We start from the raw sequence: 13,492 nt of genomic DNA, 5'->3' as shown, positions 1-13,492 counted from the left end.
TTAATTTACTGTATAGAGTCTGAAGCAGACCAATACTGTATACTTAATTTACTGTCTAGAGTCTGATGTCTACTTAATTTACAGTCTAGAGTCTGAAGCAGACCAGCTACTGTCTACTTAATTAACAGTCTATACTTAATGTACAGTTTAAGAGTCTGAGTCAGACTTCTTATTTATAAATTTTGATCATGAATGCATTGAATTGATTGCTATATTTATGGCGTGTTGATTAATTGAAATACTACGATTTTCAAATTTTTATGCTATCACTACTTTTATTATTTTTTTTAAAAAGCTAATTCTTTTTTTTTCTTTGGTTGTTAAAAAAACCCAAATCCTTTGTTCTCTTATTACTGGGGGTCTAAGATTTTTATAAAGCAAAAGTTTATTTTAAATCCATAATGTTGAGGGAAAAACGCATTGTGGGTGAATACGTTTGAAAATATGATGTTGTTAAAGTCAGTCTAAGAATGCTCAATCTCTATCTCGTGAAAATTTTTCAGTAAATATGCTTGAAAATTAACTATAGCTAAAATGAATATAAATTTGTATATACATATATAGCGAGACGATCAATAGAATATACACGTGTTCTTGGCTATAATAAGATTAAGGATAATAAACTTGTAATGAATAGATAGCAACGTGGTGTCGGATATAAAGCAGAGAAAACATCGCCACGGAGGCAGGAAGGCGGAACTAGTCAATAACATCATGTCATTCATCCCACTTAAGAAAATCCCTTTATCAATGTCTCCAGTCTTCTATCCGAACTGTCAAGTATAATAAAACAGTGGCGGATCCAGTATAAAAATTCAATGGAGGGGGACCGAACAGGTTGGGGTCAAGGCCCTAAAGGTCCAAGTAGGTCCACGACAAAACCCTGTTGGGAGCAAAGGCGACATAACCCCAGAAAGATCGAGTTGTAATAACAGTTCTAAGACTTATTTCAGCTACACTTTATGTATAATTAAAGCAATAACTCACAGTAAAGAAAATTTATAAACTTCTGTATATTTTTGGTCACAAAAGAGGGAAAGAAGCCCCCCTTTTCCGCAAAATCGGCCACTGGAAAAGATGCGACCGACCAAGCCACAATTTAGAGCCCTGGATTTGGCTAGGACACATACATAGAGTTTGCTTTATGTCCGTCTTCTGCCTTTCTTTCTTTTGTCTAGTTGTGTGTCCGTCTATCACATTGTGTTTAGCTAAGATTTGAAGAAACTTTTCAAGTTATTTTTCCAAACCTCTTACAAAAATACTTTCATACTGATCGATATGAGGAATGCAAATGTGTCATAATTTTATGACCTTAACCCTATTATTTCTCATTTTGTTTTACCTTTGTTTAAAACAAAAAACAAAAAACAAAACAAAAAACAAAAAACAAAAAAAAAAAGTTGAAGATGTTTTTATTAAACTTCTGATACAAGATAGCAGGAGAAATTCCATTCTGTTATGAATTTCTGACCTTGAACCATCTTACCTTGAAGTCCGTTTTTTTAAATGGCAGTTAATATATAAGATAATTTATCCAACTTCATTTAAAAATATCTTTTGGTTTAGAACAGTTCAATTACGTATATCCTGTACAAAGTAATGCAAAATGATTACAATCCCAACAGATTGTATATGTACTTTTAATTCATTTAATTCCAGTGATTCTTTTCATAGCAAGTAACATTCTTTTAAAGTTTGCTTTAGACTTTTTTAACAAGTAGAAAATACAATATCTTATAGTTTCTTATAGTAGGAAGAAATATATTTATACTTTGTTCAAAATTTCGCAATAATAGTAATTTATCACAGAGTTATCTCTCTTATGCAGAAGGTCAGCGAATTTTAAATAGCAGCTTGCTAATTTCAACCGAACTACAATGCATATGACTGTATTCGTTGTAGTCTTAAAATCAGCACGTAAATAAAAAAAAAATGATATTTAAAAGATTGCATTTGATTTTTTTTTCATCCATGGACAGAAATGCTCTAAGTCCAAATTCCTATTTACACATAAATCATGAAATTTTCGTAGTTTAATTTTAACTTTTGCAAAAAAAATTTAGTGGGCTCGTATAAGGCGGAGGTGGGGGTAGGGTTGGAAGGTAATGGGTGTGCCCCATATCCTTTGGCTAACATATAATATTCGAAGCTTATGTACTGCTGTGTCACCTCAGCAGCGTCTGGTGATTTATTTTATCTGTAAAGAATTTCTCATTTCTGTTCGGTTGCGACACGTGCCCCTCAAATTGATATACATGTAGTCTCTGATTAGAGCCTGTTTATAGAACAGACTGTCTGAAACAGGACACGCTGACCACCCCATGGTAATAAGTTCTAAGAACTGGGAACGCTAACTCCCGATTCCCGCCAACATTTTACACACTGTTTGAAATATATATTTTTTTGGAATGTAGAAATTGACTTTATTATTAATTGAATATTTTTTTGATACGAGTGTTAATTAACTAATTGTTGTTAATTACATCCTTTAAATAATTAGGGGGTGTAATTGTTTCCCATTGAAATCAGATTTTAAAACGTAACCGGATTTTGAAATATACTCAGTTCTGCCAGTAAAACTCCAGAAAAGTTACCTGTCTACATCAAACAAAGAATGGAGAATATTGTGGCTCAATATATCCCCGTATTTAGTGAACAGTTTTAAATACGCTAAATCAAAAAAATGCAAGAAATACCCTATATGTCTTTTTTCTATGGATAATAGAGATCTAAATAAAAGTGACGTTGTTTTATTTACATAAGCTTACATGGGAGGTGTGCCCCCGCCTAAAAGACCTCAGCATATATTCATATTTAATTCAATAGAAAGCCCACCTTTCATGCACCGACCCTCACCCAAGTGGGACGACAAATTAGACTGGTTAATGTCGTATCGTAGAAATTCAGATATACACAGGCCGTATGGAACTTTAGTGAAATGAGCTACACCTTTAATGAAGAATTACACAGATGTGTTTAAGAAAAAGAAAGGATTTGGTGTATGGATGTCTGGACATTGTCCCGTGCCATCTCGCCGACGAGACTATATACGAGAACTGAAGAAGTATATAAAAGTAGATATGTTTGGTACTTGTGGTGATCGCGTTTGCCGCAATCGATCTCCATTTTTAAGCGAGTGTTTGAGAAACTTTTTACAAGTTCTACTTTTCATTTGAAAATAATATATGTGAGGACTATACGACAGAAAAATTATACAATTTATATTTCGGCAATTTAGATGTCATACCAGTTATAAATGGCCCACGAACAGCTAAGGAGTATTTGCCAAAAGGATCGTTTATTAGCGCTTTGGATTTTCCATCGCCTAAAGCTTTGGCAGAGAAACTTAAAGAAATTGCCGCAAAGGAAGACGTTTTTATACAATATCTAAGAGAAAAGGACAAATATTACGAAATTGGTATTGACGAAGTATTTCTGAATTCAATGTGTAAGATATGTGACATTTTGGATAAAACAAATGGAAAACCTCAACGACCAAATGGAACGATATGGAAGCGCTTCTTTTATAAAGGAGGATGTTGAAGGACCAAACATTTATAGCTAAAAAAGATGTCCATGAAATGGAACGCTTGAGATCCGCCCTAATCATAATACCAAAAACTCCTTGAACAATTCTACGAGATGTTTTAAAATATCTGTTGGAATATTGCATCCAGTACAATATACTAAGGTAACCCGATTGCCATCGAAAATATCGGAAAAGATCGAAAAAAGGCAAATCATCCAGATATACTTATAAGGCGATTATTGTGCTCATAATTTGTCTAATGGATTGTGGTTTAGTAGACTCGGTTTAATTGTATTATATGTGATTGGACATATTAGATTCTCTCCTTGACCTTCACACGGACCTTAACAAAGAAGATAAAATGCATAAAAACGACAGTTGTCCGTTTGAAGAAGTACGGTTCTTTACTTTTTGAAAACAACTAAGATTTTAAACGACTTACTAGAAAGCTACACATTTCCGAGTTACAGAAAGTTGAAGAAATCTGTAAGAGAAGGATTTTGATAAGTGATCTACTGAAACTAACTAGGATACATGTACTTCATATGATTTTTTTTTATATTTAAGCAATTCTACGCAAAATATGCTGCCAGTTTGTAAGATGAACTCTCTGAAACCACTTAAACGTTTTTGGCACGCACAGTCACCGATTTTGATGAAACCTTGCTTATAATAAAAGTTTGACACCAGAAACATAAATCAATCAAAATTATGTTGCTGTGTGTCCAGGTTGCCATGAAAACAGACGGAAAAATTTCAAAAATTGAGATTTTAAGCTATTTTGAATCTTTATTAAGACTTAACAAGGACTAAGAATACCTGATTAACCACTGGCATAAAGATATAATATTACCTATAGTTTCTATACTGATGATGTAAAGAAATTCTTTGTAATTTATCTCTAAATGGGAGTAACCATGACTACCTTTGGCATACTTTTTTATGTTCTGAAAAATGCTCAGTATTTACTAATTATAGAAGTTACATGTACATGACCAAACTCAATTGGCAATAATTGAGAAACAACAAAGATAGTTTTTTATATATATATATATATATATATATATATATATATATATATATATATATATATATATATATATATATATATATATATATAGCAGTACAGTACAACACGCTTATAGCGAACACGCTTTTCAATGAATTGACGCTTACAGCAAAGTAATTTTCATTCTCCCAGACTTTAAACTATATTTTCTGACTTAACGGATATAACGAACTACGTTTTATAACGAAGCAAAATCATATGTTCCTGGTACTTCGTTATAATCGTGTTTTACTGTATTCTTCAAATAATAAATATCATGATTGTCACACACAATTTATCGCTTAGTTTTGATTAATACGTGGATCGAAATTGCCAGATATAACCCTCTTACTGCCAGAGGGGTCATATATGGGCTCTACCCACTGGCTGCCACAGGGGTCATATATGTCCCATCAAAAACATTTAATATTAAGTTTTGATCTATTCAAGTTTTAAGTTATTAATTAATTATTTATTTTAAGCATTTACTTGTTTTAAGTGATAAAAATTGTATCTTGTCCGTTGACAAACATTGAAGAACAACTGTGATACATAGACGACGTCAAATTCACAGTGATGACGTCAAAAACGTCACAATAAGAGACACTTTCTAGTGGAAAATTATAACGTTAAATCTATTGTACTTTTACTATAGATTCACTTTAAACAAATTAATGAAGAGTCACAATCCGACTTTAAAAAACGAATATCATACTGCATAGTGAATATTTTTTAAAAGAAGGCATGGATTCTTTGTAAGCACTTATAATAGCTTGCCAATTATGATCATTACATCACCTAAAAATGTTTTAACACGACACATGAAATTTAAGAATCCGTTTCGTGATAGCAAGGGGGCAATCATTTGCTTCCTGGGGGGATTGATTGAAGCAATCTGTAGTTGACAATTTTACAAATAAATAATCTCTTCTGATGTTCTCTACTGGAAAAAAAAAGAATAATAATTATTCTGAAATTGACTTGAAGCCTGAACTCGAAAACTTTGTAGAGGGAGGGTAGGCAGATTTTCCTTTTTTTAAAAGTTTTTCAAGTTTTTAAGGGAAGAAAGAAATAATAATTATATATATACATACATATTTTTAAATCTGTCTCTGAAAAAATATTTTGTCCTGCAAGGATATTAAATTAAATATGAATAATATGACCCGACAACACCCCATACAATCCCCTCAGAAGTTTTGTTTTCAAAGGTCAGTTTATAATAAATTTTCGTCCTATGAATGACTGAAATTTTTATTTAAGTCTAGAATTGCTTAATGATCTTGTGGGCAGAAAATATACTGAAAATTAGATAATGGATTAACATTTCTGTTTTTATTTTTTTTTCTTCTGTAAATATATATATCTGTAGTTCCCTTCTTCCAACGACATATTGACTCCTAATCTATCTTTTGTGATGAGTTAAAGGGGCCTGGAAAGTTGCATTGTTTACATTTTTAAATGTCTACTTTTATTTAAAAAATAAATAAATGATTTGAACTTACATGAATATTCTAAGAATTCAGTGACAACGACATTCTGCATAACATCACGTCAAACACCTGTGTTTGTAAAAAAAAAAGACACGAGCTCTGATATTGTTAGTGTTTACATTTTACCGGGTGTGTTCAATTTGTTTAATCTGCGCACATCATTACTGGACAGACTGACAATACTAGCGAGTTGGTTTTGCTTTCTAACATTTCTACTCTGAACTTTCTGGATTATAGTTTTCATATTTTTCATTAATACACAACAAAATTTCTACTTTTCTTAAGTATTGTGGATAAAAATATATTTAACTCGTTATAACCAGATACTTTTCTAGTTGTAACGAGTTAGTATCTCGTTATAGCGAGTTATTTATATCTTTATAACGAGTTAGTATCTCATTATAACGAGTTATAGTTATCTCGTTATAACAAGCTATATTTCGTTATAACGAGATAATTATCTCGCTATTACCAATTAGTTATCAAGTTATAACGAGTTAGTTATCTCGTTATAACGAGTTATTTATCTCGTTATAACGAGTTACTTATCTCGTGATAATGAGAGTTTTTTTCGTTTTTGTTCAGAAAATTTAATAGGTATAAGAATGGCAGTAGTTTTTAAGGGGTTTTGAATTAACAATTATCAGTCGAATCTAGCTTTAACAAAAGATAAATGGTTGAAAATTTAATTGCGCCAGGGTTTATTTTATTATAAAATCTAGAACTGTCTTCCTGTCAATAATCATATTTTGATAAGTAAAGCAACTCTAAGGCGAACGCATTTACAAATTAGTGGCAACGCCGAGGTTGACAATGGTTTTCGAGGGGTGAAAAATTTCAATGTTACTCTCAGCTTTATACCTCGCCAGGTATAAAATGTACGAATCAGGTATCCCGTACCTGGTCACTACAAAACTATGTAACTAATAATACATGTACACGCATAAACGCAAAACTCGATAAAACGATATACACGATAGACCTGTTAAGTAGTCCGATCCTCAGGTTTTCTGAAAATCAGCCTTTTAGTAATTGAAAATGTTCACAAAAATATCTCTGATTTCACATAGTAACGTGAATTTACCCATGGTATTTCTTCAAAGTTCAACATTATAGTTAATCATACTATATAGGGAAAATTATCAAATCTCAAATATATTTTCAGGAAATGCGAATAAAAACACCGCTATGCATTTTCAAATTGAAAATTGATCAACAAATAGAATTTAGGATAAAAAATATATGTATCCAGGCATTTGGAGAAAATCATATCGTTTTTATGCTTACACAGTATTTCAGTTCTTCTCTTTACTTCAATTGGTATATAATACATTGTGTAAAAAGCTTGTACTATCATTTCTAGACATCACATATCACGTCTAATTTCATATCATGCTAATAAGCATTGGTATCTAATGCTAGATTAAAGGAAATTCGAATTCTCTAAAAATGAATTTATTATTTTCTTTTATTGGGTACAAATGTCAACTTTTTAAAGTCCGTTTCTAAGACTTCAAAGAACCTTGAATCGTATTGAGATGCATAAAATGAAAATTGTTGCACACAAAAAAATCTTAATTTCAAGCTTCAAATTGAGACTTTTCAAATAAAATAATAAATTTAAGTTATCCTTCCTGGCTGAAGATTGGATATCCTTAAACTCAAAACCGAAATGCATGACTAATAAGGACGTTCAAATTTTACGTCTTATTAATAAAGAATCGGGGAAGAATCGGGGAGGGGTGTGTGTGTGGGGTGGGGGGTGGGGGTTTAGACGAGCCAAATGCCCATGCCCGTTGTGCGGCTATGCAAGTACGTATATCGTAAATATCTCAAATGTACGAATTTACCTAGGCATTTAAATGTGTACAGTACTTGTCAAAATGATGATATCTAGATTCTAAGCAAGCTAAACCCTTGAACTTCATTTTCTGCCACAGAATGTCTAACATGGGTAGTGACTTCTATTCTGTAATCTGTATATTGGGTGTTTACACGTATTGTGTAGATATTATTTTAAAATATGTATACATTATATACATAATGATAGTGGTGATCTTTTGGTTTCGAGCCGCTTGTTGTAAAAATAAGTAAATCGGGAATACACTTATTCCAATATTTATTATAATATTTATCCGGCATTTGAAAAAAATTACTGTAAATGGGTTCATTATTACATACATATATTTTATTTTCAGTGAAAAATGTTTTATTCCTATAGCAACATTTCTTGAGTTGAGTTGAACATATTTTATTGTAATACATATACAATGGGATTGGGCACAGGTTCTTAAAAGTTACTTCGCCCTCTCCCTACATGAGAAGTCTATAAAGTTTGAGTTGTACAATATATCATTTAACATTTCTTCTTAATCATAAAGTAACCCCCCCCCCCACCCCAAGAAAAAAATTCAAAACTTCAGAGCATGATTCTAACACTTTCCTAAATAAAAGCTCCTCGCTGACCTCTACACCACTCAGTCACATATACATGACCAGTTCCCCGTATTAAGCAAGTGTATTTGGACTTACAATTTTTTTTAAGACCACGATTAAAATTTAATTAAAGTTAATTTTTTATGTAGAGTGGGTCTTCGTACCAAATTTTTGCAAGTGTAAAAGAAACAACTTTCCATTGCCTTTCAGTATTCGTTCTCAAAAAATGGAGCGATGACTAGACAAGATGCTCTCATGTAGAGCTACACATATAATCCTGTCAGTTTTTCTACCTCTAAATAAAAGGTAGAATCGAGCTGTCTCATGCACTCTGAGATCCTAGTAAATTGATGTATATCCATTACAACAAATGTATTATTTTTATCCGCTTTTTTAAATTACAATCCCAAGAATCTATACTTATAAATTAATAAATTTTGCAAATAAACTCCGAAACGGATGCACCAGAGTTTTTACTTACTCCTTTAAGAATACACTAGATACAATATGATGTCCGTAAACTATATTTAGATTTCACTCGCATTGTAAGTATTGTACATTAAATTAAAAGTCTACTTTTATTTTCTATAAAGAGCCATGAAATAGCAAAAACGTGAGTATGGTGGCGTTTCCGGTTGGTGGATCTAAGTTTCTGGCAATTTTCAATTAAAATGACAACAAGCAATCGTTTATTTATTTCATAAAACGTCATCACTGAATTATTCAATCAAAACTTGATTTAAAAGACATAAAAGAAATAAGTTGTGATAACCGATTAAAAAGAGAAATGTGCAAATTATTTTTGTCATTCACCGATCTTAATATTGACGGAAGCTTCTAGAACATCATATAGCATCGAGCCCGATGTTAAAAAGAAAAACGAGACGAACATAAAAAAAGCTTATGTGTGAATGGTCATTGAAATAATGGTAAATCGTTGATAACACTATAAGTTGTGAATATATTTATATATCGAAAGACTGTTACATATATGTAGTAGGTTTTCCTAATAAAGGATGACTGCACTTAAGGACATCCGAAAATTGCGACAAAATAAACTTTCAAAACAAGCATTTTTCTTTTAATTGCACGAATGGTCAACATCTAATCTACAACTTTATGTAATTACATTAAATAAAAGTACGTATTTACGAAGTACGAAGCTGTTTTCTAAGGCGGGGGTCATCACAATTCCTTGAATCTCCGTACGATAATGAGGACGCCCACTTTTTCACTCACTTTATACATAGTCAGCGCATGTTTGTCTATTGTTCTCCGTTCAACAGTAGTTGTATATTTGCATTAACAATATTGTGTCAAAAGGAGATTAATAGACAAACATGCGCTCATGGTTTAAACGAGAAAAAACTGCTTCTTCTTACATTCTCTCTCTCTATTGTAACCAAGGGCTGTGACATGTTGAATATTATAATTCACCACGTGATTTCTTACCTCAGGTAACTCTGTGAATACTAAATTTCGTCACGTGACTTGTAAAGTAGCATGTTTTGTGCTAACTAGGACAAAGTGCTCGAACACGTTAAACTGTTAGGCATTTGTTTAAAAGATTCTTTACTTACATGGACGTCGCTCATATTGTTAATTTCGTTTTTGAAACCTCCGAAAATATTGTACTTGTGCCATACAGAATAAAGAGGGAATGGGAAAGAGTGATCTCGTATTTATTTAATACAAGTCATTGTTATTTATCTAGTCTAATTTTAGACCCATTCTTACAATATTGGCTCCACCTCTCATGCATACCTAATGTTTAATCAAGGGCAGGTAAGTGTAAATTCTCTATATTTGGAAAGAGTAAGGACTGAAAACATAGAATCATTTTACTGTATCATAGTCTAAGATCATTTTAATATTTAAATTCGGCTCGAAATTGACAGGATTCTTTCATAAATATGTAAAAATGAAATAAGATTATGATATAAAAGCAACAGAAGCGACCGAAAAAGACCCAAAACCCGGCGTTAAGTGCAGTCATCCTTTATCGGTAAAATGCCTCACCGAGAGCATCGTGGCGACGAACCCGAAGTACAATTTCTACTTCGTAATAAACTTGCTTACATGAAAAGAGAAAATTAATGAATAAGACATTGTTCAAATACAATTAAAGCTTTAAAATTTTGTGCTTTAATCAATACATTTCAGTTTCTTTTTTTCTGAATACAGTCTTTTGTATCAAATACTCGGCCTATTCATAGGGCGTTAAAAGCTAATTTTTACACAGGTACTTGCGTCTTGGATTATATATATGTATGTACCTTATTGATATGTAAAAAAAAAAAGTAAAGTACATTTTTTACATATCAATAAGGTACATACATATACATAAACCAAGACCCAAGTACCTGTGGATTTTTACCCCCCCCCCCCCCCAAAAAAAAATCAATTTATCAGTAAAATATGAATATTCGCTGCTTTTATCCTTGACGGAAATGATATAATAGTATCTGAAGTACAATATCCATAACATCATGAACATAGTATAACAGGTTTCACAATAAACATCAATTAATGAAATTGTTATTTTTTCAAGTTTTTACGAAAGGGGGGGGGGGCACATGCGGGATTTTGAACAAAGTATTTCTTCCTGCTATAACCCTGTAGGCTGTCAGTAGAAATTAACTACAATATATTTTCTGTCGGTAGTGGTATAAATTCAATTCCCCGCGCTTGCGCGGGATTTCATCTAGTATTTATTAATGATACAACAAGAAAGAAAGAAATTAGTTTCAAAATGACAATTTTACGTCTAGCATCTAGGATTATCTTATGGAGGCAAACTAAGAGTGAAAAATCATTAAAATGCTCCTTATCTCTACAAAGTCACCTGTTTTATGCTTCTTAATTTCATATCACACGAAAGAATTTTAATGTTTTTCGCTGTTGAAAATTGTCAGTGTAAAAATTGTACATGTACATATAGCATTACCAGTTTAGTTGTAATTTGTCAATGAAAATTTACAAAAACGCTGTACAAAATGACAATATTCTTAATCGGAAAGTGGTGGTCGATGTCGGCCATCGTAGTTCTTGCATTACGTACATGTAACTATATAAATTGTTCATAAAAATTAAGGAAATACATTGTATAACTTTTCTGTTTATTATATGTAATTATAATTAAAATTCACAAAATCTCACTGTCCTATTCAATAACTGCATAGTCTCACCATCAAAAAGAATGAGGGATAAGCCGAGCCTTGGATTACACACCATCTACAAAAAAAATATTTATCCCCTTGATTTAAGATTACATTTCTAAGTCATTAAAGATTTCTAATTATTAAGTCCCTCTTATAGCTTGAGCTGAATTAAACCCCATTGAAGATACATGTATAAAGAAAGAATATAGCTTTCCTAATTTTATTATGGCAGGGAAAAGTTTACACACTTGTAATGAATTGACTGTATTTAGTGATATAATGGGAAAATAAGTGGTGGAAAAGGCAGATATACAGAGTATGTAATTAAGTTGTCTGAAGGGAAATTTTAAAATTCTCTCTACTTAAAACATGTTCATGTCTCTTGCAAATTTTCTAACGCTTAGAAATAAAATATACACCTTTTATGCGGAAGTTTGGAATTCACAAGACAAAATTCATACTAGATTTAACTTAGACTAAAGGTTATTTGAAGATACATTAACGGTGTTTTAAAGACAATTCACAAATACAGTAAAGGTAGCCAAAAGTCGGTTAGAAAAATTGCGGAAAATAAAGTAGTTGAACATGTAAAAGCTCCTGCGTAAAGCTGACTTGAAAGATTGCTTCCTTTATGTTTCACAAGTCACTTTCCAGCCATCTTTAAACAAATTCTTAGAACTCTCAAAGTACACAGTACCAACAACGTCCTTCTCGACATGTTACACGATAGGATATATCATATATGCATATAGGTATATGTATATGCATGACAGGATAGGATGGATATAGTATATTCATTTTTAGCTGAATACAGAATTTATTTCACCAGTGGAACATATTTTTTTTAACCAAAAAAAAAAAAAAAAAAAAAAAAAAAAAAAAAAAAAAAAAATTTTCTCGAGTTCTTTGCTGTCGTGAAAATATACAAGAATCACGTCTCACAATTGAAATAGATTCCATATCCGAAGCATCATAGGTCTGCAGAACCTACAGAATTATCCTAAAAACATCAATTTTCTGTTCATTACATTTTCTCTGATTTTGCCTTAACGCCGTGCCGAAGGCTGTGATGTCATAGTTGAGCGGTTTTGAGACAACATAGCTGTGAGATTGTGCATGTCCCATATATTACGTAAATAATCAAAATTAAAGGAATTGCATGGATAAAGCCCAGGGAGTACAGAAAGGTCACAGACATGATTAGACAAAATACGATTATTAAAGGTCAGCTCGAAACTTGAATAAGCCTGATACTAAGCATTTCGAAACACCGAAATGTGGATTACACATTTCATTTAACACTGTTTAAGAAAAAAGCGAAACACTGTAATTCAAAGATTTACATTTTAAAACCATACAAGATTCCTAATCACACAGACTCTCTTAAAGCTATGGATTCGAATAATCCCCGTTGGTTATGTATAGAAAGAAAATCGTTATTATCATTATCCTTAATCATTTTAAGAGGATTGGAAAAAGTTTACATACGAGTATTGTACATTATTTTTGAAAATGAGATATTGGAGAAATCAGTCATGCATGTGATAGGCATGTATACACACATCAGAGGTTTCTGATGAATGAAAATAATATGTATAACCATTTGTGATCACATTTCAATAAAAAAGTAATAAAAAGTATAAAAAGATCGTATCAAGTGCAGTATATTTTCCTTGCGCATTAGTCATTTTTAACTCTACTGGTCAGAGACCAGAAGAACTTATGCGAAAGTAAGGTGTCCGTCGTCCGTCCGTCTGTCTGTAAACAATTTTTCAAAACGCTACTCCTCCTAGTTTTGGTCCGATTTCAATAGAACTTGGCACAC

At 31.9% G+C, this 13,492-nt stretch overlaps 1 protein-coding gene and 1 pseudogene across 1 annotated transcript in view; both read left to right on the top strand.

Moving 5' to 3' along the window:
• Positions 1-13,492, top strand: part of LOC133194758 (4-galactosyl-N-acetylglucosaminide 3-alpha-L-fucosyltransferase 9-like) — a 124,963-nt gene that overhangs the window by 101,757 nt on the left and 9,714 nt on the right. The window lies entirely within an intron of this gene.
• LOC133194262 (alpha-(1,3)-fucosyltransferase fut-1-like) lies at positions 2,811-3,543 on the top strand (annotated as a pseudogene).

This window comes from Saccostrea echinata, unplaced genomic scaffold (genome assembly GCF_033153115.1).
Source record: "Saccostrea echinata isolate AGI-Se365-2 ecotype Australia unplaced genomic scaffold, CSIRO_AGI_Sech_v1 ptg000029l, whole genome shotgun sequence".
Lineage (NCBI taxonomy): Eukaryota > Metazoa > Mollusca > Bivalvia > Ostreida > Ostreidae > Saccostrea > Saccostrea echinata.
Note: the sequence above shows the minus strand (reverse complement) of the source record. Positions and strands in the feature narration are given on the sequence as shown.